The 20196-nt window shown below is 56.3% G+C and overlaps 1 protein-coding gene across 2 annotated transcripts in view; it reads right to left on the bottom strand.

Annotated features, from left to right (window-relative positions):
- The window catches only part of emc4 (ER membrane protein complex subunit 4), a 58923-nt gene that overhangs the window by 19098 nt on the left and 19629 nt on the right, over positions 1–20196 (bottom strand). The gene's annotated exons all lie outside the window — the stretch shown is intronic.

Here is a 20196-nt window from a genome sequence, read left to right as displayed (position 1 = left end):
CTCCCGGACAGGAAGCGCACCGCGCGACCCTTGCTCGCGGACAGGAAGCGCACCGCGCGACCCTTGCTCCCGGACAGGAAGCGCACCGCGCGACCCTTGCTCCCGGACAGGAAGCGCACCGCGCGACCCTTGCTCCCGGACAGGAAGCGCACCGCGCGACCCTTGCTCCCGGACAGGAAGCGCATCGCGCGACCCTTGCTCCCGGACAGGAACATAAGAATTAGGAGCAGGAGTCGGCCATTCGGCCCCTCGAGCCTGCTCCGCCATTCAATACGATCGTGGCTGATCTTCGACCTCAACTCCACTCTCCCGCCCGATCTCCATAACCCACGAGACTCCAAAAGTCTATCTCGGCCTTGAATATATTCAGAGACTCAGCCTCCAGAGCCCCCTGGGGCAGACAATTCCAAAGATTCACAACCCTCTGAGTGAAGGAATTCCTCATCTCAGTCTGAAATGGCCGACCCCTTATCCTGAGACTGTGACCCCCTGGTTCGAGTCACTCCAGCCCGGGGGGGGGAGGGGGGAGGGGAAACACCCACCCTGCATCTACCCTGTCAATCCCCTTCAGAATCTTGTATCTTTCACTGAGATCACCCCTCATTCTTCTAAACGCAGCCGTGATCTCGTTGGATGGCGGAGCAGGCTCGAGGAGCCGAATGGCCGACTCCTGCTCCTAATTCTTGTGTTACATTCTTAAGATATCCACGCTGTTACACCGGAAGCTTTGGCCTGGATATCTGACTTAGACTGCTTTGCAACTACCAGACAAACGACTGACCGGGTGAGCGACCGATTGCCGTGCTTTTGCGCGAGCGCAAACATCTTATTCTTTCCCGCACTGGTAAGTGGCAAGTAACATTCGTGCCACACAAGTGCCAGGCAACGATTGCTTCCAACAAGCGAGAGTCTAACCACCGCCCCTTGACATTACCATCGCCCGAATCCCCCGCCATCAACATCCTGGGGGGTCACCGTTGACCAGAAACCTAACTGGACCAGCCACATAAATACTGTGGCAACAAGAGCAGGTCAGAGGCTGGGTATTCTGTGGCGAGTGTCTCTCCTCCTGACTCCCCAAAGCCTTTCCGCCATCTGCAAGACACAAGTCAGGAGTGTGATGGAACACTCCCCACTTGCCTGGGTGAGTTGCAGCTCCAACAACACTCGAGAAGCTCGACACCATCCAGGACAAAGCAGCCCCGCTCGATCGACACGCTACCCACCACCTTCAACACTCACTCCCTCCACCACCGGCACCCCCTGGCTGCAGTGTGCACCGTCTACAAGATGCACCGCGGCAACTCGCCAAGGCTTCTTCGGCAGCACCTCCCAAACCCGCGACCTCTACCACCTAGAAGGACGAGGGCAGCAGGTCCATGGGAACACCACCACCTCCACGTTCCCCTCCCGGTCACACACACCATCCCTCGACTTGGGAATATATCGGCCGTTCCTTCATCGTCACTGGGTCACAATCCTGGAACTCCCTCCCTAACAGCACTGTGGGAGCACCTTCACCACACGGACTGCAGCGGTTCAAGAAGGGGGCTCACCACCACCTTCTCCAGGGGCAATTAGGGATGGGCGATAAATGCCGGGGGGCCTTGCCAGCGACGCCCACATCCCAGGAACGAAAAAAATAACAATGCACGAATCGGGTATATTTTTACCATGCATGGGCAAATCGCTGTAATTTCCCAAGAGTTAAGCATTCCATCATGAGATCGCAAGTGAAGGTTTATTTCACTGAAATAACAACATAATAGGAGCAGGAGTCGGCCATTCGGCCCCTCGAGCCTGCTCCGCCATTCAATACGATCATGGCTGATCCGATCATGGGCTCAGCTCCACTTCCCCGCCCGCTCCCCATAACCCTTCACTCCCTTATCGCTCAAAAATCTGTCTATCTCCACCTTAAATACATTCAATGACCCAGCCCTCCACAGCTCTCTGGGGCAGAGAATTCCACAGATTTACAACCCTCTGAGAGAAGAAATTCCTCCTCATCTCAGTTTTAAATGGGCGGCCCTTTATTCTGAGACTATGCCCCCTAGTTCTAGATTCCCCTGAGTGGAAATATCCACTCTGCATCCACCTTGTCGAGCCCCTCATTCATTATAAGTTTCAATAAGATCACCTCTCATTCTTCTAAACTCCAATGAGTAGAGGCCCAACCAACTCAACGTTTCCTCATAAGTCAACCCCCTCATCTCCGTAATCAACCGAGTGAACCTTCTCTGAACTGCCTCCAATGCAAGTGTATCCTTCCTTAAATACGGAGACCAATACTGTACGCAGTACTCCAGGTGTGGCCTCACCAATACCCTGTACAGTTGTAGCAGGACTTCTCTGTCATGTCTGTCACTATGGAATCGTGGGAGTTGGCAAACCTGGGAAGCCCGGGTCAAATCTAGCACCAGAGGGGATGAAGGTTATTGAAACATCTAAAATTCTTACAGGGCTCGACAGTGTAGATGCAGGGAGAATGTGTCTCCGTGTCCCAGTCTCTCCCTGTGTCCCAGTCTCTCCCTGTGTCTCCGTGTCCCCGTCTCCCAGTCCCTCAGTGGCCCAGTCTCAGTCCCTCAGTGGCCCAGTCTCAGTCCCTCAGTGGCCCAGTCTCAGTCCCTCAGTGGCCCAGTCTCAGTCCCTCAGTGGCCCAGTCTCAGTGTCTCAGTGGCCCAGTCTCTCAGTGTCCCAGTCGCTCAGTGTCCCAGTCGCCCAGGCTCTCAGTGTCCCAGTCTCAGTCTCTCAGTGTCCCAGTCTCAGTCTCTCAGTGTCCCAGTCTCAGTCTCTCAGTGTCCCAGTCTCTCAGTGTCCCAGTCTCTCAGTGTCCCAGTCTCTCAGTGTCCCAGTCTCTCAGTGTCCCAGTCTCTCAGTGTCCCAGTCTCTCAGTGTCCCAGTCTCTCAGTGTCCCAGTCTCTCAGTGTCCCAGTCTCTCAGTGTCCCAGTCTCTCAGTGTCCCAGTCTCTCAGTGTCCCAGTGTCCCAGTCTCAGTCTCTCAGTGTCCCAGTCTCAGTCTCTCAGTGTCCCAGTCTCTCAGTGTCCCAGTCTCTCAGTGTCCCAGTCTCTCAGTGTCCCAGTCTCTCAGTGTCCCAGTCTCTCAGTGTCCCAGTCTCTCAGTGTCCCAGTCTCTCAGTGTCCCAGTCTCTCAGTGTCCCAGTCTCTCAGTGTCCCAGTCTCCCAGTGTCCCAGTCTCTCAGTCTCTCAGTCTCTCAGTCTCCCAGTCTCTCAGTCTCCCAGTCTCTCAGTCTCTCAGTGTTCTAGTCTCTCAGTGTCCCAGTCTCCCAGTCTCTCAGTGTCCCAGTCTCCCAGTGTCCCAGTCTCTCAGTCTCTCAGTCTCTCAGTGTCCCAGTGTCCCAGTCTCTCAGTGTCCCAGTCTCTCAGTGTCCCAGTCTCCCAGTGTCCCAGTCTCCCAGTGTCCCAGTCTCTCAGTCTCTCAGTCTCTCAGTCTCCCAGTCTCTCAGTCTCCCAGTCTCTCAGTCTCTCAGTGTTCTAGTCTCTCAGTGTCCCAGTCTCCCAGTCTCTCAGTGTCCCAGTCTCCCAGTGTCCCAGTCTCTCAGTGTCCCAGTCTCTCAGTGTCCCAGTCTCTCAGTCTCTCAGTCTCTCAGTCTCCCAGTCTCTCAGTCTCCCAGTCTCTCAGTCCCAGTCTCCCAGTCTCTCAGTGTCCCAGTCTCTCAGTGTCCCAGTCTCTCAGTGTCCCAGTCTCTCAGTGTCCCAGTGTCCCAGTGTCCCAGTGTCCCAGTGTCCCAGTGTCCCAGTGTCCCAGTGTCCCAGTCTCTCAGTCTCTCAGTCTCTCAGTCTCTCAGTCTCTCAGTCTCTCAGTCTCTCAGTCTCTCAGTCTCTCAGTCTCTCAGTCTCTCAGTCTCCCAGTCTCCCAGTCTCCCAGTCTCCCAGTCTCTCAGTCTCCCAGTCTCTCAGTCTCCCAGTCTCTCAGTCTCCCAGTCTCTCAGTCTCCCAGTCTCTCAGTCTCCCAGTCTCTCAGTCTCCCAGTCTCTCAGTCTCCCAGTCTCTCAGTCTCCCAGTCTCTCAGTCTCCCAGTCTCTCAGTCTCCCAGTCTCTCAGTCTCCCAGTCTCTCAGTCTCCCAGTCTCTCAGTCTCCCAGTCTCTCAGTCTCCCAGTCTCTCAGTCTCCCAGTCTCCCAGTCTCCCAGTCTCTCAGTCTCTCAGTCTCCCAGTCTCTCAGTCTCCCAGTCTCTCAGTCTCCCAGTCTCTCAGTCTCCCAGTCTCTCAGTCTCCCAGTCTCTCAGTCTCTCAGTCTCCCAGTCTCTCAGTCTCCCAGTCTCTCAGTCTCCCAGTCTCTCAGTCTCCCAGTCTCTCAGTCTCCCAGTCTCTCAGTCTCCCAGTCTCTCAGTCTCCCAGTCTCTCAGTCTCCCAGTCTCTCAGTCTCCCAGTCTCTCAGTCTCCCAGTCTCTCAGTCTCCCAGTCTCTCAGTCTCCCAGTCTCCCAGTCTCTCAGTCTCCCAGTCTCTCAGTCTCCCAGTCTCTCAGTCTCCCAGTCTCTCAGTCTCCCAGTCTCTCAGTCTCCCAGTCTCTCAGTCTCCCAGTCTCTCAGTCTCCCAGTCTCTCAGTCTCCCAGTCTCTCAGTCTCTCAGTCTCCCAGTCTCCCAGTCTCCCAGTCTCCCAGTCTCCCAGTCTCTCAGTCTCCCAGTCTCCCAGTCTCCCAGTCTCCCAGTCTCTCAGTCTCCCAGTCTCTCAGTCTCCCAGTCTCACCGTGTCTCAGTCTCTCATCTTTCTCTGTGTCCCAGTCTCCCAGTCTCCCAGTCTCCCAGTCTCTCAGTCTCCCAGTCTCTCAGTCTCCCAGTCTCTCAGTCTCCCAGTCTCTCAGTCTCCCAGTCTCCCAGTCTCTCAGTCTCCCAGTCTCTCAGTCTCCCAGTCTCTCAGTCTCCCAGTCTCCCAGTCTCTCAGTCTCCCAGTCTCTCAGTCTCCCAGTCTCTCAGTCTCCCAGTCTCTCAGTCTCCCAGTCTCTCAGTCTCCCAGTCTCTCAGTCTCCCAGTCTCTCAGTCTCCCAGTCTCTCAGTCTCCCAGTCTCTCAGTCTCCCAGTCTCTCAGTCTCCCAGTCTCTCAGTCTCCCAGTCTCTCAGTCTCCCAGTCTCTCAGTCTCCCAGTCTCTCAGTCTCTCAGTCTCCCAGTCTCTCAGTCTCCCAGTCTCTCAGTCTCCCAGTCTCTCAGTCTCCCAGTCTCTCAGTCTCCCAGTCTCTCAGTCTCCCAGTCTCTCAGTCTCCCAGTCTCTCAGTCTCCCAGTCTCTCAGTCTCCCAGTCTCTCAGTCTCCCAGTCTCCCAGTCTCTCAGTCTCCCAGTCTCTCAGTCTCCCAGTCTCTCAGTCTCCCAGTCTCCCAGTCTCTCAGTCTCCCAGTCTCCCAGTCTCTCAGTCTCCCAGTCTCTCAGTCTCCCAGTCTCTCAGTCTCCCAGTCTCCCAGTCTCCCAGTCTCTCAGTCTCTCAGTCTCTCAGTCTCACCGTGTCTCAGTCTCTCATCTTTCTCTGTGTCCCAGTCTCCCAGTCTCCCAGTCTCCCAGTCTCTCAGTCTCTCAGTCTCTCAGTCTCCCAGTCTCCCAGTCTCTCAGTCTCCCAGTCTCTCAGTCTCCCAGTCTCTCAGTCTCCCAGTCTCTCAGTCTCCCAGTCTCCCAGTCTCTCAGTCTCCCAGTCTCTCAGTCTCCCAGTCTCTCAGTCTCCCAGTCTCTCAGTCTCCCAGTCTCTCAGTCTCCCAGTCTCTCAGTCTCCCAGTCTCTCAGTCTCCCAGTCTCTCAGTCTCCCAGTCTCTCAGTCTCCCAGTCTCTCAGTCTCCCAGTCTCTCAGTCTCCCAGTCTCTCAGTCTCTCAGTCTCCCAGTCTCCCAGTCTCCCAGTCTCCCAGTCTCCCAGTCTCCCAGTCTCCCAGTCTCCCAGTCTCTCAGTCTCCCAGTCTCCCAGTCTCCCAGTCTCCCAGTCTCTCAGTCTCCCAGTCTCTCAGTCTCCCAGTCTCTCAGTCTGTCAGTCTGTCAGTCTGTCAGTCTGTCAGTCTCCCAGTCTCTCAGTGTTCTAGTCTCTCAGTGTCCCAGTCTCCCAGTCTCTCAGTCTCAGTCTCCCAGTCTCTCAGTCTCCCAGTCTCACCGTGTCTCAGTCTCTCATCTTTCTCTGTGTCCCAGTCTCCCAGTCTCCCAGTCTCCCAGTCTCCCAGTGTTCTAGTCTCTCAGTGTCCCAGTGTCCCAGTGTCCCAGTGTCCCAGTGTCCCAGTCTCTCAGTGTCCCAGTCTCTCAGTGTCCCAGTCTCTCAGTGTCCCAGTCTCTCAGTGTCCCAGTCTCTCAGTGTCCCAGTCTCTCAGTGTCCCAGTCTCTCAGTGTCCCAGTCTCTCAGTGTCCCAGTCTCTCAGTGTCCCAGTCTCTCAGTGTCCCAGTCTCTCAGTGTCCCAGTCTCTCAGTGTCCCAGTCTCTCAGTGTCCCAGTCTCTCAGTGTCCCTGTCTCTCAGTGTCCCTGTCTCTCAGTGTCCCTGTCTCTCAGTGTCCCAGTCTCTCAGTGTCCCAGTCTCTCAGTGTCCCAGTCTCTCGGTGTCCCAGTCTCTCGGTGTCCCAGTCTCTCGGTGTCCCAGTCTCTCGGTGTCCCAGTCTCTCGGTGTCCCAGTCTCTCGGTGTCCCAGTCTCTCGGTGTCCCAGTCTCTCGGTGTCCCAGTCTCTCGGTGTCCCAGTCTCTCGGTGTCCCAGTCTCTCGGTGTCCCAGTCTCTCGGTGTCCCAGTCTCTCGGTGTCCCAGTCTCTCGGTGTCCCAGTCTCTCGGTGTCCCAGTCTCTCAGTGTCCCAGTCTCTCAGTGTCCCAGTCTCTCAGTGTCCCAGTCTCTCAGTGTCCCAGTCTCTCAGTGTCCCAGTCTCTCAGTGTCCCAGTCTCTCAGTGTCCCAGTCTCTCAGTGTCCCAGTCTCTCAGTCTCTCAGTCTCTCAGTCTCCCAGTCTCCCAGTCTCCCAGTCTCCCAGTCTCTCAGTCTCCCAGTCTCCCAGTCTCTCAGTCTCCCAGTCTCTCAGTCTCTCAGTCTCTCAGTCTCCCAGTCTCCCAGTCTCCCAGTCTCCCAGTCTCTCAGTCTCCCAGTCTCTCAGTCTCCCAGTCTCTCAGTCTCCCAGTCTCTCAGTCTCCCAGTCTCTCAGTCTCCCAGTCTCTCAGTGTCCCAGTCTCTCAGTGTCCCAGTCTCTCAGTGTCCCAGTCTCTCAGTGTCCCAGTCTCTCAGTGTCCCAGTCTCTCAGTGTCCCAGTCTCTCAGTGTCCCAGTCTCTCAGTGTCCCAGTCTCTCAGTGTCCCAGTCTCTCAGTGTCCCAGTCTCTCAGTGTCCCAGTCTCTCAGTGTCCCAGTCTCTCAGTGTCCCAGTCTCTCAGTGTCCCAGTCTCTCAGTGTCCCAGTCTCTCAGTGTCCCAGTCTCTCAGTGTCCCAGTCTCTCAGTGTCCCAGTCTCTCAGTGTCCCAGTCTCTCAGTGTCCCAGTCTCTCAGTGTCCCAGTCTCTCAGTGTCCCAGTCTCTCAGTGTCCCAGTCTCTCAGTGTCCCAGTCTCTCAGTGTCCCAGTCTCTCAGTGTCCCAGTCTCTCAGTGTCCCAGTCTCTCAGTGTCCCAGTCTCTCAGTGTCCCAGTCTCTCAGTGTCCCAGTCTCTCAGTGTCCCAGTCTCAGTCTCTCAGTGTCCCAGTCTCTCAGTGTCCCAGTCTCTCAGTGTCCCAGTCTCTCAGTGTCCCAGTCTCTCAGTGTCCCAGTCTCTCAGTGTCCCAGTCTCTCAGTGTCCCAGTCTCTCAGTGTCCCAGTCTCTCAGTGTCCCAGTCTCTCAGTGTCCCAGTCTCTCAGTGTCCCAGTCTCTCAGTGTCCCAGTCTCTCAGTGTCCCAGTCTCTCAGTGTCCCAGTCTCTCAGTGTCCCAGTCTCTCAGTGTCCCAGTCTCAGTCTCTCAGTGTCCCAGTCTCAGTCTCTCAGTGTCCCAGTCTCAGTCTCTCAGTGTCCCAGTCTCTCAGTGTCCCAGTCTCTCAGTGTCCCAGTCTCTCAGTGTCCCAGTCTCTCAGTGTCCCAGTCTCTCAGTGTCCCAGTCTCTCAGTGTCCCAGTCTCTCAGTGTCCCAGTCTCTCAGTGTCCCAGTCTCTCAGTGTCCCAGTCTCTCAGTGTCCCAGTCTCTCAGTGTCCCAGTCTCTCAGTGTCCCAGTCTCTCAGTGTCCCAGTCTCTCAGTGTCCCAGTCTCTCAGTGTCCCAGTCTCTCAGTGTCCCAGTCTCTCAGTGTCCCAGTCTCTCAGTGTCCCAGTCTCTCAGTGTCCCAGTCTCTCAGTGTCCCAGTCTCTCAGTGTCCCAGTCTCTCAGTGTCCCAGTCTCTCAGTGTCCCAGTCTCTCAGTGTCCCAGTCTCTCAGTGTCCCAGTCTCTCAGTGTCCCAGTCTCTCAGTCTCTCAGTCTCCCAGTCTCTCAGTCTCCCAGTCTCTCCGTGTTCTAGTCTCTCAGTGTCCCAGTGTCCCAGTCTCTCAGTGTCCCAGTCTCTCAGTGTCCCAGTCTCTCAGTGTCCCAGTCTCTCAGTGTCCCAGTCTCTCAGTGTCCCAGTCTCTCAGTGTCCCAGTCTCTCAGTGTCCCAGTCTCTCAGTGTCCCAGTCTCTCAGTGTCCCAGTCTCTCAGTGTCCCAGTCTCTCAGTGTCCCAGTCTCTCAGTGTCCCAGTCTCTCAGTGTCCCAGTCTCTCAGTGTCCCAGTCTCTCAGTGTCCCAGTCTCTCAGTGTCTCAGTCTCCCAGTCTCTCAGTCTCTCAGTGTCCCAGTCTCTCAGTCTCCCAGTCTCTCAGTGTCCCAGTCTCTCAGTGTCCCAGTCTCTCAGTCTCTCAGTCTCTCAGTCTCTCAGTCTCTCAGTCTCCCAGTCTCTCAGTCTCTCAGTGTTCTAGTCTCTCAGTGTCCCAGTCTCCCAGTCTCTCAGTGTCCCAGTCTCCCAGTGTCCCAGTCTCTCAGTCTCTCAGTCTCTCAGTGTCCCAGTCTCTCAGTGTCCCAGTCTCTCAGTGTCCCAGTCTCTCAGTGTCCCAGTCTCTCAGTGTCCCAGTCTCTCAGTGTCCCAGTCTCTCAGTGTCCCAGTCTCTCAGTGTCCCAGTCTCTCAGTGTCCCAGTCTCTCAGTGTCCCAGTCTCTCAGTGTCCCAGTCTCTCAGTGTCCCAGTCTCTCAGTGTCCCAGTCTCTCAGTGTCCCAGTCTCTCAGTGTCCCAGTCTCTCAGTCTCTCAGTCTCTCAGTCTCTCAGTCTCTCAGTGTCCCAGTCTCTCAGTGTCCCAGTCTCCCAGTCTCTCAGTCTCCCAGTCTCCCAGTCTCCCAGTCTCCCAGTCTCCCAGTCTCTCAGTGTCCCAGTCTCTCAGTGTCCCAGTCTCTCAGTGTCCCAGTCTCTCAGTGTCCCAGTCTCTCAGTGTCCCAGTCTCTCAGTGTCCCAGTCTCTCAGTGTCCCAGTCTCTCAGTGTCCCAGTCTCTCAGTGTCCCAGTCTCTCAGTGTCCCAGTCTCTCAGTGTCCCAGTCTCTCAGTGTCCCAGTCTCTCAGTGTCCCAGTCTCTCAGTGTCCCAGTCTCTCAGTGTCCCAGTCTCTCAGTGTCCCAGTCTCTCAGTGTCCCAGTCTCTCAGTGTCCCAGTCTCTCAGTGTCCCAGTCTCTCAGTGTCCCAGTCTCTCAGTGTCCCAGTCTCTCAGTGTCCCAGTCTCTCAGTGTCCCAGTCTCTCAGTCTCTCCGTGTCTCAGTCTCTCCGTGTCTCAGTCTCTCATCTTTCTCTGTGTCCCAGTCTCCCAGTCTCCCAGTCTCTCAGTCTCCCAGTCTCTCAGTGTTCTAGTCTCTCAGTGTCCCAGTCTCCCAGTCTCTCAGTCTCCCAGTCTCTCAGTGTCCCAGTCTCTCAGTCTCTCAGTCTCCCAGTCTCTCAGTGTTCTAGTCTCTCAGTGTCCCAGTCTCCCAGTCTCTCAGTCTCCCAGTCTCTCAGTCTCCCAGTCTCCCAGTCTCTCAGTCTCTCAGTCTCTCAGTCTCTCAGTCTCTCAGTCTCCCAGTCTCTCAGTCTCCCAGTCTCTCAGTCTCCCAGTCTCTCAGTCTCCCAGTCTCTCAGTCTCCCAGTCTCTCAGTCTCCCAGTCTCTCAGTCTCTCAGTCTCCCAGTCTCTCAGTCTCCCAGTCTCCCAGTCTCGCAGTCTCCCAGTCTCGCAGTCTCCCAGTCTCCCAGTCTCCCAGTCTCCCAGTCTCCCAGTCTCTCAGTCTCTCAGTCTCCCAGTCTCTCAGTCTCCCAGTCTCTCAGTCTCTCAGTCTCTCAGTCTCTCAGTCTCTCAGTCTCCCAGTCTCCCAGTCTCTCAGTCTCCCAGTCTCTCAGTCTCCCAGTCTCTCAGTCTCCCAGTCTCCCAGTCTCTCAGTCTCCCAGTCTCTCAGTCTCTCAGTCTCCCAGTCTCTCAGTCTCCCAGTCTCTCAGTCTCCCAGTCTCTCAGTCTCTCAGTCTCCCAGTCTCTCAGTCTCCCAGTCTCTCAGTCTCTCAGTCTCTCAGTCTCTCAGTCTCCCAGTCTCTCAGTCTCCCAGTCTCTCAGTCTCCCAGTCTCTCAGTCTCTCAGTCTCCCAGTCTCCCAGTCTCCCAGTCTCCCAGTCTCTCAGTCTCCCAGTCTCTCAGTCTCCCAGTCTCCCAGTCTCTCAGTCTCTCAGTCTCCCAGTCTCCCAGTCTCCCAGTCTCTCAGTCTCCCAGTCTCTCAGTCTCCCAGTCTCCCAGTCTCCCAGTCTCCCAGTCTCTCAGTCTCCCAGTCTCTCAGTCTCCCAGTCTCTCAGTCTCTCAGTCTCTCAGTCTCCCAGTCTCTCAGTCTCCCAGTCTCCCAGTCTCCCAGTCTCTCAGTCTCCCAGTCTCTCAGTCTCCCAGTCTCCCAGTCTCTCAGTCTCCCAGTCTCCCAGTCTCTCAGTCTCCCAGTCTCCCAGTCTCCCAGTCTCCCAGTCTCTCAGTCTCCCAGTCTCTCAGTCTCCCAGTCTCTCAGTCTCCCAGTCTCTCAGTCTCCCAGTCTCTCAGTCTCCCAGTCTCCCAGTCTCTCAGTCTCTCAGTCTCTCAGTCTCTCAGTCTCTCAGTCTCCCAGTCTCTCAGTCTCTCAGTCTCTCAGTCTCCCAGTCTCTCAGTGTCCCAGTCTCCCAGTGTCCCAGTCTCTCAGTCTCTCAGTCTCTCAGTCTCCCAGTCTCTCAGTCTCCCAGTCTCTCAGTCTCTCAGTGTTCTAGTCTCTCAGTGTCCCAGTCTCCCAGTCTCTCAGTGTCCCAGTCTCCCAGTGTCCCAGTCTCTCAGTCTCTCAGTCTCTCAGTCTCTCAGTGTCCCAGTGTCCCAGTCTCTCAGTGTCCCAGTCTCTCAGTGTCCCAGTCTCTCAGTGTCCCAGTCTCCCAGTGTCCCAGTCTCCCAGTGTCCCAGTCTCTCAGTCTCTCAGTCTCTCAGTCTCCCAGTCTCTCAGTCTCCCAGTCTCTCAGTCTCCCAGTCTCTCAGTCTCCCAGTCTCTCAGTCTCCCAGTCTCCCAGTCTCTCAGTCTCCCAGTCTCTCAGTCTCCCAGTCTCTCAGTCTCCCAGTCTCTCAGTCTCCCAGTCTCCCAGTCTCTCAGTCTCCCAGTCTCCCAGTCTCTCAGTCTCTCAGTCTCCCAGTCTCCCAGTCTCCCAGTCTCTCAGTCTCCCAGTCTCTCAGTCTCACCGTGTCTCAGTCTCTCATCTTTCTCTGTGTCCCAGTCTCCCAGTCTCCCAGTCTCCCAGTCTCTCAGTCTCTCAGTCTCCCAGTCTCCCAGTCTCTCAGTCTCTCAGTCTCCCAGTCTCTCAGTCTCCCAGTCTCTCAGTCTCCCAGTCTCTCAGTCTCCCAGTCTCTCAGTCTCCCAGTCTCTCAGTCTCCCAGTCTCTCAGTCTCTCAGTCTCCCAGTCTCTCAGTCTCCCAGTCTCTCAGTCTCCCAGTCTCTCAGTCTCCCAGTCTCTCAGTCTCCCAGTCTCTCAGTCTCCCAGTCTCCCAGTCTCCCAGTCTCTCAGTCTCTCAGTCTCTCAGTCTCCCAGTCTCTCAGTCTCCCAGTCTCCCAGTCTCCCAGTCTCCCAGTCTCCCAGTCTCCCAGTCTCTCAGTCTCCCAGTCTCTCAGTCTCCCAGTCTCTCAGTCTGTCAGTCTGTCAGTCTGTCAGTCTGTCAGTCTCCCAGTCTCTCAGTGTTCTAGTCTCTCAGTGTCCCAGTCTCCCAGTCTCTCAGTCTCAGTCTCCCAGTCTCTCAGTCTCCCAGTCTCACCGTGTCTCAGTCTCTCATCTTTCTCTGTGTCCCAGTCTCCCAGTCTCTCAGTCTCCCAGTCTCCCAGTCTCCCAGTGTGCTAGTCTCTCAGTGTCCCAGTGTCCCAGTGTCCCAGTGTCCCAGTCTCTCAGTGTCCCAGTCTCTCAGTGTCCCAGTCTCTCAGTGTCCCAGTCTCTCAGTGTCCCAGTCTCTCAGTGTCCCAGTCTCTCAGTGTCCCAGTCTCTCAGTGTCCCAGTCTCTCAGTGTCCCAGTCTCTCAGTGTCCCAGTCTCTCAGTGTCCCAGTCTCTCAGTGTCCCAGTCTCTCAGTGTCCCAGTCTCTCAGTGTCCCAGTCTCTCAGTGTCCCAGTCTCTCAGTGTCCCAGTCTCTCAGTGTCCCAGTCTCTCAGTGTCCCAGTCTCTCAGTGTCCCAGTCTCTCAGTGTCCCAGTCTCTCAGTGTCCCAGTCTCTCAGTGTCCCAGTCTCTCAGTGTCCCAGTCTCTCAGTGTCCCAGTCTCTCAGTCTCTCAGTCTCTCAGTCTCTCAGTCTCTCAGTCTCTCAGTCTCTCAGTCTCCCAGTCTCCCAGTCTCTCAGTCTCTCAGTCTCCCAGTCTCCCAGTCTCTCAGTCTCCCAGTCTCTCAGTCTCCCAGTCTCCCAGTCTCCCAGTCTCTCAGTCTCCCAGTCTCCCAGTCTCCCAGTCTCCCAGTCTCCCAGTCTCCCAGTCTCTCAGTCTCCCAGTCTCTCAGTCTCCCAGTCTCTCAGTGTCCCAGTCTCTCAGTGTCCCAGTCTCTCAGTGTCCCAGTCTCTCAGTGTCCCAGTCTCTCAGTGTCCCAGTCTCTCAGTGTCCCAGTCTCTCAGTGTCCCAGTCTCTCAGTGTCCCAGTCTCTCAGTGTCCCAGTCTCTCAGTGTCCCAGTCTCTCAGTGTCCCAGTCTCTCAGTGTCCCAGTCTCTCAGTGTCCCAGTCTCTCAGTGTCCCAGTCTCTCAGTGTCCCAGTCTCTCAGTGTCCCAGTCTCTCAGTGTCCCAGTCTCTCAGTGTCCCAGTCTCTCAGTGTCCCAGTCTCTCAGTGTCCCAGTCTCTCAGTGTCCCAGTCTCTCAGTGTCCCAGTCTCTCAGTGTCCCAGTCTCTCAGTGTCCCAGTCTCTCAGTGTCCCAGTCTCTCAGTGTCCCAGTCTCTCAGTGTCCCAGTGTCCCAGTCTCAGTCTCTCAGTGTCCCAGTCTCAGTCTCTCAGTGTCCCAGTCTCTCAGTGTCCCAGTCTCTCAGTGTCCCAGTCTCTCAGTGTCCCAGTCTCTCAGTGTCCCAGTCTCTCAGTGTCCCAGTCTCTCAGTGTCCCAGTCTCTCAGTGTCCCAGTCTCTCAGTGTCCCAGTCTCTCAGTGTCCCAGTCTCTCAGTGTCCCAGTCTCTCAGTGTCCCAGTCTCTCAGTGTCCCAGTCTCTCAGTGTCCCAGTCTCTCAGTGTCCCAGTCTCTCAGTGTCCCAGTCTCTCAGTGTCCCAGTCTCTCAGTGTCCCAGTCTCTCAGTGTCCCAGTCTCTCAGTCTCTCAGTCTCCCAGTCTCTCAGTCTCCCAGTCTCTCCGTGTTCCAGTCTCTCAGTGTCCCAGTGTCCCAGTCTCTCAGTGTCCCAGTCTCTCAGTGTCCCAGTCTCTCAGTGTCCCAGTCTCTCAGTGTCCCAGTCTCTCAGTGTCCCAGTCTCTCAGTGTCCCAGTCTCTCAGTGTCCCAGTCTCTCAGTGTCCCAGTCTCTCAGTGTCCCAGTCTCTCAGTGTCCCAGTCTCTCAGTGTCCCAGTCTCTCAGTGTCCCAGTCTCTCAGTGTCCCAGTCTCTCAGTGTCTCAGTCTCCCAGTCTCTCAGTCTCTCAGTGTCCCAGTCTCTCAGTCTCTCAGTCTCTCAGTCTCTCAGTCTCTCAGTCTCTCAGTCTCTCAGTCTCTCAGTCTCTCAGTGTCCCAGTCTCCCAGTCTCTCAGTCTCTCAGTGTCCCAGTCTCTCAGTCTCTCAGTCTCTCAGTCTCTCAGTCTCTCAGTCTCTCAGTGTCCCAGTCTCCCAGTCTCTCAGTCTCCCAGTCTCTCAGTCTCTCAGTGTCCCAGTCTCTCAGTCTCTCAGTCTCTCAGTCTCTCAGTCTCTCAGTCTCTCAGTCTCTCAGTGTCCCAGTCTCCCAGTCTCTCAGTCTCTCAGTGTCCCAGTCTCTCAGTCTCTCAGTCTCTCAGTCTCTCAGTCTCTCAGTCTCTCAGTGTCCCAGTCTCCCAGTCTCTCAGTCTCCCAGTCTCCCAGTCTCCCAGTCTCCCAGTCTCCCAGTCTCTCAGTGTCCCAGTCTCTCAGTGTCCCAGTCTCTCAGTGTCCCAGTCTCTCAGTGTCCCAGTCTCTCAGTGTCCCAGTCTCTCAGTGTCCCAGTCTCTCAGTGTCCCAGTCTCTCAGTGTCCCAGTCTCTCAGTGTCCCAGTCTCTCAGTGTCCCAGTCTCTCAGTGTCCCAGTCTCTCAGTGTCCCAGTCTCTCAGTGTCCCAGTCTCTCAGTGTCCCAGTCTCTCAGTGTCCCAGTCTCTCAGTGTCCCAGTCTCTCAGTGTCCCAGTCTCTCAGTGTCCCAGTCTCTCAGTGTCCCAGTCTCTCAGTCTCTCCGTGTCTCAGTCTCTCCGTGTCTCAGTCTCTCATCTTTCTCTGTGTCCCAGTCTCCCAGTCTCCCAGTCTCTCAGTGTCCCAGTCTCTCAGTCTCTCAGTCTCCCAGTCTCTCAGTGTCCTAGTCTCTCAGTGTCCCAGTCTCTCAGTGTCCCAGTCTCTCAGTGTCCCAGTCTCTCAGTGTCCCAGTCTCTCAGTGCCCAGTCTCTCAGTGTCCCAGTCTCTCAGTGTCCCAGTCTCTCAGTGTCCCAGTCTCTCAGTGTCCCCAGTCTCTCAGTGTCCCAGTCTCTCAGTCTCTCAGTCTCCCAGTCTCTCAGTCTCCCAGTCTCTCCGTGTTCTAGTCTCTCAGTGTCCCAGTGTCCCAGTCTCTCAGTGTCCCAGTCTCTCAGTGTCCCAGTCTCTCAGTGTCCCAGTCTCTCAGTGTCCCAGTCTCTCAGTGTCCCAGTCTCTCAGTGTCCCAGTCTCTCAGTGTCCCAGTCTCTCAGTGTCCCAGTCTCTCAGTGTCCCAGTCTCTCAGTGTCCCAGTCTCTCAGTGTCCCAGTCTCTCAGTGTCCCAGTCTCTCAGTGTCCCAGTCTCTCAGTGTCCCAGTCTCTCAGTGTCCCAGTCTCTCAGTGTCCCAGTCTCTCAGTGTCCCAGTCTCTCAGTGTCCCAGTCTCTCAGTGTCCCAGTCTCTCAGTGTCCCAGTCTCTCAGTGTCCCAGTCTCTCAGTGTCCCAGTCTCTCAGTGTCCCAGTCTCTCAGTGTCCCAGTCTCTCAGTCTCTCAGTCTCTCAGTCTCTCAGTCTCTCAGTCTCTCAGTCTCTCAGTCTCTCAGTCTCTTCAGTCTCTCAGTGTCCCAGTCTCCCAGTCTCTCAGTCTCCCAGTCTCCCAGTCTCCCCAGTCTCCAGTCTCCAGTCTCTCAGTGTCCCAGTCTCTCAGTGTCCCAGTCTCTCAGTGTCCCAGTCTCTCAGTGTCCCAGTCTCTCAGTGTCCCAGTCTCTCAGTGTCCCAGTCTCTCAGTGTCCCCCAAGTCCAGTGTCCCAGTCTCTCAGTGTCCCAGTCTCTCAGTGTCCCAGTCTCTCAGTGTCCCAGTCTCTCAGTGTCCCAGTCTCTCAGTGTCCCAGTCTCTCAGTGTCCCAGTCTCTCAGTGTCCCAGTCTCTCAGTCTCTCCGTGTCTCAGTCTCTCCGTGTCTCAGTCTCTCATCTTTCTCTGTGTCCCAGTCTCCCAGTCTCCCAGTCTCTCAGTCTCCCAGTCTCCCAGTCTCCCAGTCTCCCAGTCTCTCAGTCTCCCAGTCTCTCAGTCTCCCAGTCTCCCAGTCTCCCAGTCTCTCAGTCTCCCAGTCTCTCAGTCTCCCAGTCTCTCAGTCTCTCAGTCTCCCAGTCTCTCAGTCTCCCAGTCTCTCAGTCTCCCAGTCTCCCAGTCTCTCAGTCTCTCAGTCTCCCAGTCTCGCAGTCTCCCAGTCTCCCAGTCTCCCAGTCTCCCAGTCTCCCAGTCTCCCAGTCTCTCAGTCTCCCAGTCTCGCAGTCTCCCAGTCTCTCAGTCTCCCAGTCTCTCAGTCTCCCAGTCTCCCAGTCTCCCAGTCTCCCAGTCTCTCAGTCTCCCAGTCTCTCAGTCTCCCAGTCTCCCAGTCTCTCAGTCTCCCAGTCTCCCAGTCTCTCAGTCTCCCAGTCTCCCAGTCTCCCAGTCTCCCAGTCTCTCAGTCTCCCAGTCTCTCAGTCTCCCAGTCTCTCAGTCTCTCAGTCTCCCAGTCTCTCAGTCTCCCAGTCTCCCAGTCTCTCAGTCTCCCAGTCTCCCAGTCTCTCAGTCTCCCAGTCTCTCAGTCTCCCAGTCTCTCAGTCTCCCAGTCTCTCAGTCTCCCAGTCTCTCAGTCTCCAGTCTCTCAGTCTCCCAGTCTCCCAGTCTCTCAGTCTCCCAGTCTCCCAGTCTCCCAGTCTCTCAGTCTCCCAGTCTCTCAGTCTCCCAGTCTCCCAGTCTCTCAGTCTCCCAGTCTCTCAGTCTCCCAGTCTCTCAGTCTCCCAGTCTCCAGTCTCCCAGTCTCTCAGTCTCCCAGTCTCTCAGTCTCCCAGTCTCCCAGTCTCCCAGTCTCCCAGTCTCCCAGTCTCCCAGTCTCCCAGTCTCCCAGTCTCCCAGTCTCTCAGTCTCCCAGTCTCTCAGTCTCCCAGTCTCACAGTCTCTCAGTCTCCCAGTCTCTCAGTCTCCCAGTCTCTCAGTCTCCCAGTCTCTCAGTCTCCCAGTCTCTCAGTCTCCCAGTCTCTCAGTCTCCCAGTCTCTCAGTCTCCCAGTCTCCCAGTCTCTCAGTCTCCAGTCTCTCAGTCTCCCAGTCTCTCAGTCTCCCAGTCTCTCAGTCTCCCAGTCTCCCAGTCTCTCAGTCTCCCAGTCTCTCAGTCTCTCAGTCTCCCAGTCTCTCAGTCTCCCAGTCTCTCAGTCTCCCAGTCTCTCAGTCTCCCAGTCTCCCAGTCTCCCAGTCTCTCAGTCTCCCAGTCTCTCAGTCTCCCAGTCTCCCAGTCTCTCAGTCTCCCAGTCTCCCAGTCTCTCAGTCTCCCAGTCTCCCAGTCTCCCAGTCTCTCAGTCTCCCAGTCTCTCAGTCTCCCAGTCTCTCAGTCTCCCAGTCTCTCAGTCTCCCAGTCTCCCAGTCTCTCAGTCTCCCAGTCTCCCAGTCTCTCAGTCTCCCAGTCTCTCAGTCTCCCAGTCTCTCAGTCTCCCAGTCTCTCAGTCTCCCAGTCTCTCAGTCTCCCAGTCTCCCAGTCTCTCAGTCTCCAGTCTCCCAGTCTCTCAGTCTCCCAGTCTCTCAGTCTCCCAGTCTCCCAGTCTCCCAGTCTCTCAGTCTCCCAGTCTCTCAGTCTCCCAGTCTCTCAGTCTCTCAGTCTCTCAGTCTCCCAGTCTCTCAGTCTCCCAGTCTCTCAGTCTCCCAGTCTCCCAGTCTCTCAGTCTCTCAGTCTCTCAGTCTCTCAGTCTCCCAGTCTCCCAGTCTCTCAGTCTCCCAGTCTCTCAGTCTCCCAGTCTCTCAGTCTCTCAGTCTCCCAGTCTCTCAGTCTCCCAGTCTCCCAGTCTCTCAGTCTCCCAGTCTCTCAGTCTCCCAGTCTCCCAGTCTCTCAGTCTCCCAGTCTCCCAGTCTCCCAGTCTCTCAGTCTCCCAGTCTCTCAGTCTCCCAGTCTCTCAGTCTCCCAGTCTCTCAGTCTCTCAGTCTCCCAGTCTCTCAGTCTCCCAGTCTCTCAGTCTCCCAGTCTCGCAGTCTCCCAGTCTCCCAGTCTCCCAGTCTCCCAGTCTCCCAGTCTCCCAGTCTCTCAGTCTCCCAGTCTCTCAGTCTCGCAGTCTCCCAGTCTCTCAGTCTCCCAGTCTCTCAGTCTCCCAGTCTCTCAGTCTCCCAGTCTCTCAGTCTCCCAGTCTCCCAGTCTCCCAGTCTCTCAGTCTCCCAGTCTCTCAGTCTCCCAGTCTCCCAGTCTCTCAGTCTCCCAGTCTCCCAGTCTCCCAGTCTCCCAGTCTCTCAGTCTCCCAGTCTCTCAGTCTCCCAGTCTCTCAGTCTCTCAGTCTCCCAGTCTCTCAGTCTCCCAGTCTCCCAGTCTCTCAGTCTCCCAGTCTCCCAGTCTCTCAGTCTCCCAGTCTCTCAGTCTCCCAGTCTCTCAGTCTCCCAGTCTCTCAGTCTCCCAGTCTCTCAGTCTCCCAGTCTCTCAGTCTCCCAGTCTCCCAGTCTCTCAGTCTCCCAGTCTCCCAGTCTCCCAGTCTCTCAGTCTCCCAGTCTCTCAGTCTCCCAGTCTCCCAGTCTCTCAGTCTCCCAGTCTCTCAGTCTCCCAGTCTCTCAGTCTCCCAGTCTCCCAGTCTCCCAGTCTCTCAGTCTCCCAGTCTCTCAGTCTCCCAGTCTCCCAGTCTCTCAGTCTCCCAGTCTCCCAGTCTCCCAGTCTCCCAGTCTCTCAGTCTCCCAGTCTCTCAGTCTCCCAGTCTCTCAGTCTCTCAGTCTCCCAGTCTCTCAGTCTCCCAGTCTCTCAGTCTCCCAGTCTCTCAGTCTCCCAGTCTCTCAGTCTCCCAGTCTCTCAGTCTCCCAGTCTCCCAGTCTCTCAGTCTCCCAGTCTCTCAGTCTCCCAGTCTCTCAGTCTCCCAGTCTCCCAGTCTCTCAGTCTCCCAGTCTCCCAGTCTCTCAGTCTCTCAGTCTCCCAGTCTCTCAGTCTCCCAGTCTCTCAGTCTCCCAGTCTCTCAGTCTCCCAGTCTCCAGTCTCCCAGTCTCTCAGTCTCCCAGTCTCTCAGTCTCCCAGTCTCCCAGTCTCTCAGTCTCCCAGTCTCCCAGTCTCTCAGTCTCCCAGTCTCCCAGTCTCCCAGTCTCCCAGTCTCTCAGTCTCCCAGTCTCTCAGTCTCCCAGTCTCTCAGTCTCTCAGTCTCCCAGTCTCTCAGTCTCCCAGTCTCCCAGTCTCTCAGTCTCCCAGTCTCCCAGTCTCTCAGTCTCCCAGTCTCTCAGTCTCCCAGTCTCTCAGTCTCCCAGTCTCTCAGTCTCCCAGTCTCTCAGTCTCCCAGTCTCCCAGTCTCTCAGTCTCCCAGTCTCTCAGTCTCCCAGTCTCTCAGTCTCCCAGTCTCCCAGTCTCCCAGTCTCTCAGTCTCCCAGTCTCTCAGTCTCCCAGTCTCTCAGTCTCTCAGTCTCTCAGTCTCCCAGTCTCTCAGTCTCCCAGTCTCCCAGTCTCTCAGTCTCTCAGTCTCTCAGTCTCTCAGTCTCCCAGTCTCCCAGTCTCTCAGTCTCCCAGTCTCTCAGTCTCCCAGTCTCTCAGTCTCTCAGTCTCCCAGTCTCTCAGTCTCCCAGTCTCTCAGTCTCCCAGTCTCTCAGTCTCCCAGTCTCTCAGTCTCCCAGTCTCCCAGTCTCTCAGTCTCCCAGTCTCTCAGTCTCCCAGTCTCTCAGTCTCCCAGTCTCTCAGTCTCCCAGTCTCCCAGTCTCTCAGTCTCCCAGTCTCTCAGTCTCTCAGTCTCCCAGTCTCTCAGTCTCCCAGTCTCTCAGTCTCCCAGTCTCTCAGTCTCCCAGTCTCCCAGTCTCTCAGTCTCCCAGTCTCTCAGTCTCCCAGTCTCCCAGTCTCTCAGTCTCCCAGTCTCCCAGTCTCTCAGTCTCCCAGTCTCCCAGTCTCCCAGTCTCTCAGTCTCCCAGTCTCTCAGTCTCCCAGTCTCTCAGTCTCTCAGTCTCCCAGTCTCCCAGTCTCTCAGTCTCTCAGTCTCCCAGTCTCCCAGTCTCTCAGTCTCCCAGTCTCTCAGTCTCCCAGTCTCTCAGTCTCCCAGTCTCTCAGTCTCCCAGTCTCCCAGTCTCTCAGTCTCCCAGTCTCTCAGTCTCTCAGTCTCCCAGTCTCTCAGTCTCCCAGTCTCTCAGTCTCCCAGTCTCTCAGTCTCCCAGTCTCCCAGTCTCCCAGTCTCTCAGTCTCCCAGTCTCTCAGTCTCCCAGTCTCCCAGTCTCCCAGTCTCCCAGTCTCTCAGTCTCCCAGTCTCTCAGTCTCCCAGTCTCTCAG

Source organism: Pristiophorus japonicus, chromosome 23, assembly GCF_044704955.1.
Source record: "Pristiophorus japonicus isolate sPriJap1 chromosome 23, sPriJap1.hap1, whole genome shotgun sequence".
Lineage (NCBI taxonomy): Eukaryota > Metazoa > Chordata > Chondrichthyes > Pristiophoridae > Pristiophorus > Pristiophorus japonicus.
The sequence above is the reverse complement of the archived record's forward strand: the minus strand, read 5'-3'. Positions and strand labels throughout refer to the sequence as shown.